This window comes from Mirounga angustirostris, unplaced genomic scaffold (assembly GCF_029215605.1).
Source record: "Mirounga angustirostris isolate CCGP_5_RB_7025 unplaced genomic scaffold, mMirAng1.0.hap1 SCAF_4, whole genome shotgun sequence".
NCBI lineage: Eukaryota > Metazoa > Chordata > Mammalia > Carnivora > Phocidae > Mirounga > Mirounga angustirostris.
The window spans coordinates 122,894,456-122,905,666 of NW_026991712.1; the positions used below are offsets into that span (position 1 = coordinate 122,894,456).

Sequence of the window (11,211 nt, forward strand, 5' to 3'; positions counted from 1 at the left end):
GAAGAATCCATCTTTCTAAATTATTTTGTAATGCTAACCAGTCCTTAATATCCTATTCAAGGGATGCCTGAGTATTCAGTTGGTTAGGCGTCTGCCTTCGGCTCGGCTCATGATCCCAGGTCCCTGTATTGGTCTCCCTGCTCAGTGGGAAGCCTGCTTCTCCCTCTACCCCTCCCCCTGCTTGTACTCTCTCTCTTTCTCTGACAAATAAATAATTAAAATATATCCTATTCAAAGTGAATGCAAAATATACTTCATCTGTTAAGGCTAGCTCAAGGGTCAACTTATTTATGGATTTTGTTGATTTCTTTGAGCAGAGCCTACTGCTGTCTCCCTTATATCCCCTGTACCCTGTTCAGATGCCAGTTTACACCCAAAATATCCATGGCTCTTATTTACTTACATATCTACTTCTCTGCGGGGCCTAGCTTAGTGTTGAAATGCAATAGCTGTTAACAAACATTTGTGTAATGAATCAATAACTGGGGCTAGCCCTTATCTTCTCTGCATCATTTTTCGACACATAATTTTCCCTGCCAGGCACCAATTTGTGTCCTGCTGGGGGGAAAGCAGGGTATTGCCTTCTCTACACTTTGAATTAATGTTTTCTCCTGTTTACCAAAGTGGTAAGGAAACGTGAGTTTCTCTGCTCAAGCTAGCGGTACTCTTAATAAACATATTAAAAATACTGAATCAACAAGCTTTGTGTTGGATTACCCCAAAGAGAAGTTGCCTAAAGTTTGACCATAGTGCCTGTGATAGATGTGGCTCAATATCATTCTTCCCAAAAGTCTTTATTATTAAGTAAAGTGACCCATAGTTTAAACAGAGAAGGAAGCTGTGATGTTTTCACCCCAACATAGACCTGGGAAGAAGAGAAAGTCAAGTGCAAACTAGTGCATTGCCATGATACTACTCTTTGCTTTCTTTATCCACTCATCTGACATTTATTGAATAAATGAGAGGCTGAATAAACCATGACAGGAAGAGATGGGGGAAGCTGTGGGCAGGCTCTGAGATGGCTGCAGAGAGCAGGAGACTTTTGAGTGGAATACTAGAATAAAATTTAGTTAAGAGAGGGGAGAGTGGCTGGGGCACTTGGGTGGCTCAGTTTGTTAAGTATCTGACTCTTGATTTCAGCTCAGGTCATGATCTCAGGGTCGTGAGATTGAGCCCTGAGTCGGAATCTGTGCTCAGTGGGGAGTCTGCTTTTGATTCTCTCTCTCCCTCTGCCCCTCCCCCCTTTAAAAACAAACAAACAAACAAATAAATAAATCTTTAAAAAAAAGAGGGGAGAGTGGCAAGCAGGCAGTGTGCAAAATACAAGAACACCAACCACATGGGGACACAGGGCACAGGTCCTCTTAGGTCACTGTGAGAAGTTCAGTGGAGCAGGAAGTTCTTGGAGTAGAGAAGAATGTGTTAGCCACACGATCCAGCGTGAACATTTTATGATTAAAAAATGCAGCATTATGGGGTGCCTGGGTGGCTCAGTCGTTAAGCATCTGCCTTCAGCTCAGATCATGATCCCACGGTCCTGGGATTGAGCCCCGCATCGGGCTCTCCACTCCGTGGGAAGCCTGCTTCCCCCTCTCCCACTCCCCCTGCTTGTGCTCTCTCTCTCTGTCAGATAAATAAAAAAAAATCTAAAAAAAAAAAAAAAATGCAGCAGTAGACCTGTATTGGAGGCCTACCTCTGTCATGACTTCAAGAGACGGCCGTATAAGTCTTTTTGCACTATGGGTGCAAAAAACAAATGCTTAAAAAGGCCCAGTAAGTAAAGGTTAATGAGTGAGGAGACTGGGAATAAGGCAACAGAAGTAGGGTACTGAGTTGCCATGGGGCATGTGGTAGCCCCTGGTAGTAGAACTTTCAACTACCCTAGAGAAGTCAGCTATCCAGTTTTTTTTGTTGTTTTTTTGTGGGGTTTTTTTTGGTGAAATCTCCAATTTTTAAAGTATGGACAACTAGTTTAGTGTTTTATTAAATATTATACTGGCAAAAATAATGCCTATTACCATTCTATAAGCCTTGATGTAAATTTCCTTTTTTTTTTTTTTTTTTAAGACTTCATTTATTCATTTGCCAGAGAGAGAGAGAGACAGCGAGAGAGGGAACACAAGCAGGGGGAGTGGGAGAGGACAAGCAGGCTTCCCGCTGAGCAGGGACCCGAAGTGGGGCTCCGTCCCAGGACCCTGAGATCATGACCTGAGCCGAAGGCAGATGACTGAGCCACCCAGGCGCCCCCCAATTCTCATTTTTTTAAACAAGACAATATTTGTCTCACTTTACTCTACCCCATCTTTATTTTTATCTAACAGTAATCCAAAAAAGAGCATGGCACACCACAGCCTGACATCAGAGGAATGCATCCAACACCATTGACTGCTGGGTGAACGTGGGTTGGCACATGTGTTATCCCACCTGATTTGAGTTAGTTGAGCACTGGCTCTTCCTTTGGCCGTAGGGTGGGTATAAACACTTTTAAAATATATCATCAAATTTGATTACACTATAAAGATCTATATGTATATGTATATGAAAGCCATTTTGTCTCAACCTACATAACTCTGGTTAATCAAAAGTCTAAAAAGAAAACCAAGAGTAGACCTTACCCAAACATATTGGTATGAGCTATCAAAATAGTCTCTATTTTTATATTATTATTTCTTTTCTACAAAGTAGAGATTCTCATGTACTTTCAGAGTTTTGGGCCAAAGTTTCATTTATCCTTACCCAATTTGTAGGCTAAAAAAAAAAAAAGAAAGAAAATAAACAGAGTTGATACCAATAAATGCTAAAGACGGGGTCCCAGAACTAAAGATAACACTTTGATGCTGGCAGGGCTCCCCAGTTGAAGTTGCAGATTCTCTTTATTTTACTTTAAGTCTTTAAACAGGATGTATCTCATTTGTCTAGGACAATTTGAGTGTGGTCCTGCCAAACCGTGACCTCTCCAATTTTCTGTGCATGTCCTTGTGCTGGTTGAGAGGTCTGTACAATTTTCATAGAATATATTCAGATTCTCTGTGGCATGTGTGCTCTTTTTAGAAACCAAAATCTCATAAGCATCCCATAAATTTTACCCTGCTGCTGATTGGAACTTCTTCAGAAGCAGCACCAGAACAAACAGGTCTTCTTTAAGTGTTTCTATAAAGACTTTATTTCAGCAGCTGTGGTTGAGGCTCCCACTGCAGGCAGCACAATAAGGTTTAGATTAAAAACGGGAAATAACCCTCTTGAAGTCGAATCCTGAATGTACCTACCAGCAAGAGTGAAATGAATCACATGTTTCCTGTAGGTGACATTTTACTCTATGACTTAAGGAATCTCAGCAGGAAAAGTGTAGGTTTGCCTAGAGAGGAGTGTAGGAAAAATTTACAAAGAAATGAAAAACCTAGAAATGAGGAAGGCAGCTTGCCAATTCTATGATTTTTAAATAGGAATGTTCAAAAACTGAGCCTCTGTATAGATAGCCAAAACAACCTTTTATAGTTTTTGGAAATAGGGCTGCAACTCCATTTCATCCTCTCCAAGATAGTCCTGGATTTCATGATGAATAGAAGTTGGGTACTGAATTTTACATTCTGAATGAGGCTAAAAGCAAACTGAATATTGAGAAGATCAAATCTATGGCATCTGTTCTTGGTAGTCTGGGTCATCACCAGAGAGAATTGGAAGTACTCCATTCCTGCTTCCTATCAACTTCTTTCCCTTTTTCTTTGTCTTCCTACTCCTGCGGATATGTTGGAGTCAAAGAAAAATTGGGGACAGAGTGAGAAGAGCCTCAGATGTTGGGGAATGGAAGAAACAGCAGCAAAGTCTGAGTTTCCAGGTATCCAGGAGAGATGGATCTCATCCAAAGATAGGGTCTTATCGAGAAAATGGAAAGGCCTCTGTGTGTGTGAAATCTCCAGTAGCACGATCCTCAAGACAGTTGCAAAATCACCATCTGATGGAACTTTAGGCAATCCGTAAGATCAAATCAGTCCAAAATAGTTACTTAGACTAAATCTCCAACAAACTGGTTCCTCCTTGCCTTTTGATGACCTTTCCTCCCATTCCACTCATGGGAGCCACTTCTAAAGGTCCATTCCTCCCTTCTGTCACCCACACGGCCCCCTACCCTGCCAAGTCTGCGGGTGGGTGGAATGGGATGGCAGAACAAACAGGTTTGGGTGTGGTATGGTTCTTGTCAAAGGGTCACAGTCATTTGTTTTTAACCTTTGCTTTTATGTCTCAAAGGAGGATGTACAACATGTTTTGAAAATCTGAAGCCTCACACAATGTTTTCCCCTTTTACAAACATATCAGTACTTGAACAGTGACCTTCAGGGTCCAGAAGAGGGCTTTCAGGAAAAAAAAAAGGTTTATTTTAAGGTTTAGAACAATAGACTCCTATACAACGTAATCACAAATTCCACCCATTCCAAGAGACTGAATTGAAAGAAACAAATATGCACATGGAGCTGCCACCTCTCTGTGGAGGTAATGGAATTTTCATGCACACCCCACAGGGCAGAAGAATTCAAAGGCTTGTTTAAGCCAGAAGACCAGGAGACTCGAGGCAGTATTGTGGCCATATCACACCGTGGTCACATCCAAAGAGATACACACAGTAGGTTCACTGTGCTCAAATACATTAAACAAAGCAAAGACACGGGGGCTGTGCCCTGGAAGTCTAACATGAGCTTAAGATATTTCCTAAACAAATTAGAAGAGGAATTACTGTCATTAATCACTCTCTGAATCCCTAGAATGTTTTTTCCTTGGACCTAAAATTAAAGCTGATTACCAGTCATTCCCTGAAATGCAAAGGATTGCTGGGGGTGGGGGCGGGGGGGGGGTAGAAACTTGCAAGAGAAAACAATCCCTATCTCAGTTGTCCTTTCTGACCCCTCATCTCCCCTCTCCCCAGCAACTGCTTCCTTCCCCTAATAGTTCCCTCCTTGCAATGGCAGAAAAAAAAAAAAAATACTGAACTTTCTAACTGAGCCAATTTCAAATTGCCAAACTGGAATCTGGAAGGTTGCTTTTTGAAATGCTTTTGTAGCCAAACAGATGTATTTCTAAATTTTACTTCATTCACTGGCTTCTCCTCCACTATATTTAGGAGTCAATGCTCATTTTCTTATCATTTTCCATTTCATTGCTTTTGTTTCACATTTGAGTAACTGTAGGTCGAATGTACTCCAGACTCTTCTGTTGAAGGCATGTTAAAATCAAGTAGAAACTGTATGATTAACGACATGAATCATCTGTTTTTTTTTTTAAACAAGAAAGTAAACAAGTGCTCGGTGAAGCCCCACCTGCCTTGCTGCTGTTGTGGTATTGGGCCTATCGTGAGGAATACAATTCCCCCTTCTCAAGGCTGAACTAAAATTAGGCTCCACCTGCAAGATGTTAATGAAAACTTACACAGCTGCATTCCAGAAACAAGTTACCCAGATTGCTTTTGGAGAGCTCTGTGTAAAAGCGAACTTGTTAGCTCGTTGTCTAATTCCCAAAATGTAGGATTAATTTTAATGGCAATTATTAGCACAATAACCAACTGATAAGTAATCTCAAAATAGATCCAATATTATCACATAGGAAATATGCTGTAATTCTATCACACATCCTGCTGGGTTTAACCCCTTACTCACAAATGCATACTTCCTGTCTCCTTTTTGGCACGTGTACTCAAACGGAAGACAGGAGAAAAAGTGAAGTCACTGGAATGGCCTGCAAACAGTTCTAGTTAGCACGGGGCTCCCCTTAATCGCATGCGGCTTAATGGGAAGAAGAATGCGAAGCACATGCTTGCTTCCTTTGCCCTTGATTCCTTTTGCAGATTCTCGAGCTTTCTTTGGAAGAGGAGCCTCAAGTCAGAACCAAATCACCTCAGACTCACAGCCACCCTTTTCTTGCAGATTTAAGATACAGTGGCAGTTGATACATTCTCATCACAGAAGGTGGTCTCCCCGTTCCATTTCCAGGTCAAGTCTTCACTCCATTCTGTAGGCCAAAGGACTCAGTTTGGATCCCCATTACTTTTCCAGATCATACAATAGTGCTTACCCTCAGAGAGAGAGAGGGAGATGTTACAGTTTAATTATTTACTAAATTGTGCGTGTCAAAAATGAAAGAAGCTGGCGTTTGGGGATGGAGGATCTCTGCCTTTTAAAAACCCCAGCCTTGAAAAAAAATTCCTCTTCATCATTTCCTTTACTTGCAATTTAGTCTTATCGAAGGATCAGGAAATGCCTGCAGTTGTTCTGATTTGATCTATGTTCCCGATGTTGCATGTTATCCTATAGATTCTTAATATTTTCACAATTATACCTTCGTAAAGCCTCTTTGGAACACTTTTAAAAAAATTGTTTCAAAGTCAAATAGGTCCAATTAGACCTCGAGCAGCAAATTCGGTTTCTGTCAGAGATTAAATAATGAAGAAAATAGCAATGCTAACAAGCAGGAGGCTGCCTTGCATTACCCTATCTGATTTCATTAGCCTAATTCACGCTTATTAATTATTGGTCGGATGAGATCATCAGTGTAAGTATGCCAGCCTCACGATGGTTGCATTTGGGGAACAGTCAGCCTTTTTCAGGACTTCTCCATGGTCCTCAGATGATACTCCCATTTCATTTCCATTTCAGGCTGCTGCCCTATTCAATACATGTATCTGAACCGCCTAGGAAAGCAACACTGCCAGAATAAACATTTTGTTTACTACACAGCCCTGCTTGCAACTGTCAACAAAGAAATATAAAAGGAGGTTTAAGTTTTCATTCCTAGATAGAGAACTCCTGTGTGTTTCTACAAAGCAGGTCATTACTGACTGGGCTGCCCCCTGAGATTGAGCAATTCTCGCGCACGTTGTAACAAAGGGCTGCAGGTCTGGCAGTGTGGGAGTGGACTGGGCCACTTAGATAAGTTTCATTCACGGTAGGAGCCCAAGGGAACTGCACAGCCTCAGTTCACGGTGTAACTTTACACTATTTTCCCTTTAAGTCGCTACTAATCCCTTGGGTTTACATGTTTTGGGGGCTGCATCCAAGAAAAGCAGTGTGAAATTGCCTGAAAGCCTCCTTATAAATAAGACTTACGATATAGACCAGCTCTGTTGATGAAAAGACTGAGAGAAATGCCCTTGAGGGCCCCAAGAGCCATTTTACAAGGCTCCCACTGTGATTTTTTTTTTTTTTGTCTCTATCTGACTGGCAAAAAGAAATTACTAACTAGGTTGAAAATGTCACTGGCCCTAAATTCAGTAAGAAACGAAGCCTAGCATTAACATGAATCCCGTCTACATATTTACTAATATTGCTTGTTTAAACTTGATCTTGTCTTTCTAAAAGATAATCTTACTCCTTTTGACAAAGAGAAGGAGAAAGCAAACAAAGCAGGAAATTGGGATGTCACAGATGAGAATACTAGCCTGAGTGTCCAGGGGCTCTGGATTTGCTTCCTGAAGAATGTGCAAAGCACCAGTGTGGGTCATTTACATGCTTCATCTTCTTAGGTCAAGTCTTTGAAGTATTACTGTTCCATTTTAAAGATGAGGGAACTGAGGCCAGTAAATGGCAAACCCATTCATTTAGCATGGGAGTGTCTTACTTCAAAATGATCATGCTTCTTCTCTTGCTGCCAATCAGAGAAGCTAGACAAAGAGTCCCTCCTAGCAAAGAGGACATGGAGAGACAATAGAAAAACCTCTTCCCTCATTGTTCCCTTGGGTTCTTCAGTATCACCAGTGGATCTCTCCTGTTCACTCTCATACTTCTGGGAATTGGTCTGACTTCTACCCTGTTCCTTTTAGGAAAACTCCTCTTACTCCTCCCATTTCCTAACACTCCATCCTGTCCACCCCACCCTGCCACCCTCCGGTTTTCCTACTCTCTAAATCCTCCTACAAACAGCCATTTGGAAACAATTTCGAGGTCCACCTACTTTCTTGTGCATCTGTCTTTTGTAATTTAGAGGTTAGGGACTGTGTGTTTTCTACTTGTCATGTTTATGCCTCAGACTCTGTGGGTACCTAATAAATGCTGAATAATAGCAGCTTTAAGACAGTGCAGAACTGGAAACACAGGTTCTTATGTTTAGTATTTCATCACCAGCAAGGAACATTTATTCACTGTCAGCACTATGCTAGGCACTAAATGAAGTTAATTACTGAGGCCGGCCTCCTCTAAGACGTTTTCCTTTTCTCTCTTATTTTCTTTTTCTTCTTCTTCTTTTTAAAGATTTTATTTATTTATTTGACACAGAGAGAGAGAGAGCTCAAGTAGGGGGGTGTGGCAGGCAGAAGGAAAGGGAGAAGCAGGCTCCCCGCAGAGCTGGGGGAGCCCGATGTGGGACTCGATCCCAGGACCCCAGGATCATGACCTGAGCCGAAGGCAGACGCTTAACCAACTGAGCCACCCAGACACCCTCTCTCTTATTTTCTTGATTAAAAAAAAAAAAAAAGTTGCCATTGAATCTTCTCATTAAAATCCACAGCATCCTAAAGATAGAGGTACTTTTTTTTTTATGTTTACGGTAATTGCATGGAAATAAGAATTTGGGGAAGAATTAAGTTTCCAGTTAAAGAACTCAAACCCTCACCCAACAGAAAAAATTTATACTATATTAAAAATTAGAGAAACTCCCTTTGGGCAAGGGGCAATGCTAGAAGACTCATGAATTTAATAACACCAAGAGTGCCTGGATCCTAGAAAAAGGTTGCCAAACACATTTGTTGGCTCTGTTGTTGGTAAGAATGGCTTCTCTGAATCTCAGCACAAGGTAAGCATCGTTTCCACGCCAACTGTTGAAGCCTAGGTTATCAGTCCAAATGGATGGTGGCCACTGGCCCTTGGAACTTCACATTCTCTCCCTGCTGCAGCATGGCTGACCTTTCCCCAGGAAAACAGCCTCTACCGGGGCTGAGCTGCCGCCGCCACCGGCTTTAAAACTCCACACTGCCGAGCACCAACCTTCAGCACTTCAGCTCCCCAAACCTCACGGCATGCCAGTGCTCAGCACTCAAATACTCAGCTGCTGGTGAGTGGGATCACACGCTGGTCACCCCTCAATAATTTGCAACCTGGGCGAATAGAGAAATTAAAGGTCGCTGTTCAGACCAACTGACTTCAGGGCAGAGGTACTTTTTGTAGAAAGGGGAACCAAGGTACAAAGTGTGCTGAATGAGAACTCTTTGAGACTCGGCGATGAAGCCATATATAAACATCAGTTTGCTGTTGCATGCATGTCCTGTTTCCCTTGGTGCTTGCCCGCAAAGGGAAAGAATAGACTATCTCAAATTTGTGTTTTCTTTTTTTTTTTTTTTAAGATTTTATTTATTTATTTGACAGAGAGACACAGCGGGAAAGGGAACACAAGCAGGGGGAGTGGGAGAGGGAGACGCAGGCTTCCTGCGGAGCAGGGAGCCCGATGCGGGGCTCGATCCCAGGACCCTGGGATCATGACCTGAGCCGAAGGCAGACACTTAATGACTGAGCCACCCAGGTGCCCCAAATTTGTGTTTTCTAAGAATAATAAAAATACCTCTGTGTTCATGCTGTGTCTAAACAAGCAGAGTAAATTGAGACATTTCAATGTGAGACAATTTAGGCCAAAGATACATTTGCTTGTAATATCAATATAATTGACTCAAAAGTTGTTTATTTCATTATTATTTATTTTTTTTAGACTTCCCTAAAAAATGATCTCAATTCCATTTCTTTTGGTCCCCTGTATGGACAGAGGCTACAAATATACAGTAAAAATAAGAAGGCACTTGCAAAATCGGGACGTTAATTCATGACCGGACCTATTGTAACATCATCGATTTTTTATTATTGTTCCCAGTCATTAATTCAGTAAATATTTATCAAATACTACCTATCACATTCTTGGCTCTATGGCGTACAGTGGAGCTCATCGTCTAGTGTAGAGACAGACATGTAAACAAGTAATTAATAAAATATGGTGTGGTATAATGGAAATAAGTCCTACAGGAATGATAAATTCTTCCTATGTGCTCTGAGAAGGTGACATGTGGGAGATGACATTTCAGCTGTGTCTTAAAGGGGGATAGCTGTCCACTGTCAGAGGGTGGGAAATACATCATAGGCAAAGGGACCTGCAAGTGCAAAGATAGAAATCCATGGGAAAGGATAGTATAGTGCATTTATTACATAGCGTATATGATAAGTAGAAGTTGATGTTGAACTACCTAATCGTAAATGCCTCTTTTATCACTCTAGGGTAATTAAATTCTGTTTTATGGGCATCAGGAAGTCATGAAGAGTTTTAAGCAGAAAATAATATAATTATATTTATTCTACCAGAAAGAATTCTGCATAAAGAATGGGTTGGCAGAAGTTGAGTCTGTAAGTAAGGGTGAATTACATGGTCATCCTTTTAGTCAAGGCATAAGGCAATGAGGGTATTTCTTTGGGAAGTGTAAGAGAAGATGAAAAAGATGCAATGGAGAGAAAGGAGGTAGAAAGGAAGAACTTAATAACTAACACAACTAATACAATAGATTGGAAGAGGGAGGTTAACTTGAACAGTTGTCTAGGTAGTGGTGCTCTTGTGGGGAAATGATATTAACATGTTCTTGTCTTCCAAATATTTCAGGAACTGTAATGAGTTATTTCCATTTGTTAGTTTATTCAAATCTCACAATAACAATGTGACATAAACAATAGGCAGTTATGTCAGTATTTTATATGGAACTCAGGACGGGTGAGACAGTTGCCCAGTGTCCCAACTAGAACACAGTAGTCGGGATTGGAATCCACGTCTTCTAAAAGCCAGTGTGTTCTCACACTTTTCTGTAATCCTGCAGGTAGCATTAACGAAATTTCCCTGTTAAAACCCTGATATGAATTTTGAATCAAAGTAAATCACAAATTTGACTCATGAGTGTTAGGACTTTCATTTTGAGTGAAATAATTTATTTTTTCTAATACCAGACTATTTTATTATTATTTTTAATTTAAAAAAAAAATTTAGATTTTTTTTTTCCTGCTAAACAACAACATAACAGAAAATAAACTTAAACTTCCATTAACTGGCTTGTAGTAAAAAATTGACATCTCTTTGCTAAGGAAAAATTTTTGCCATAAAGTGTTCTGCTATAGAGATGAGGCCTAATACATGGGTAGAATAATGGGTTTTCAAATAGCTAACCACTTGATTTCAACTCATTGGAGATTTGACTTTCAGTATTTCAAT

The 11,211-nt window shown here is 40.8% G+C and overlaps 1 protein-coding gene across 1 annotated transcript in view; it reads left to right on the forward strand.

Annotated features, from left to right (window-relative positions):
• Positions 1–11,211, forward strand: part of LOC135364042 (serine/arginine repetitive matrix protein 3-like) — a 110,763-nt gene that overhangs the window by 98,010 nt on the left and 1,542 nt on the right. The window lies entirely within an intron of this gene.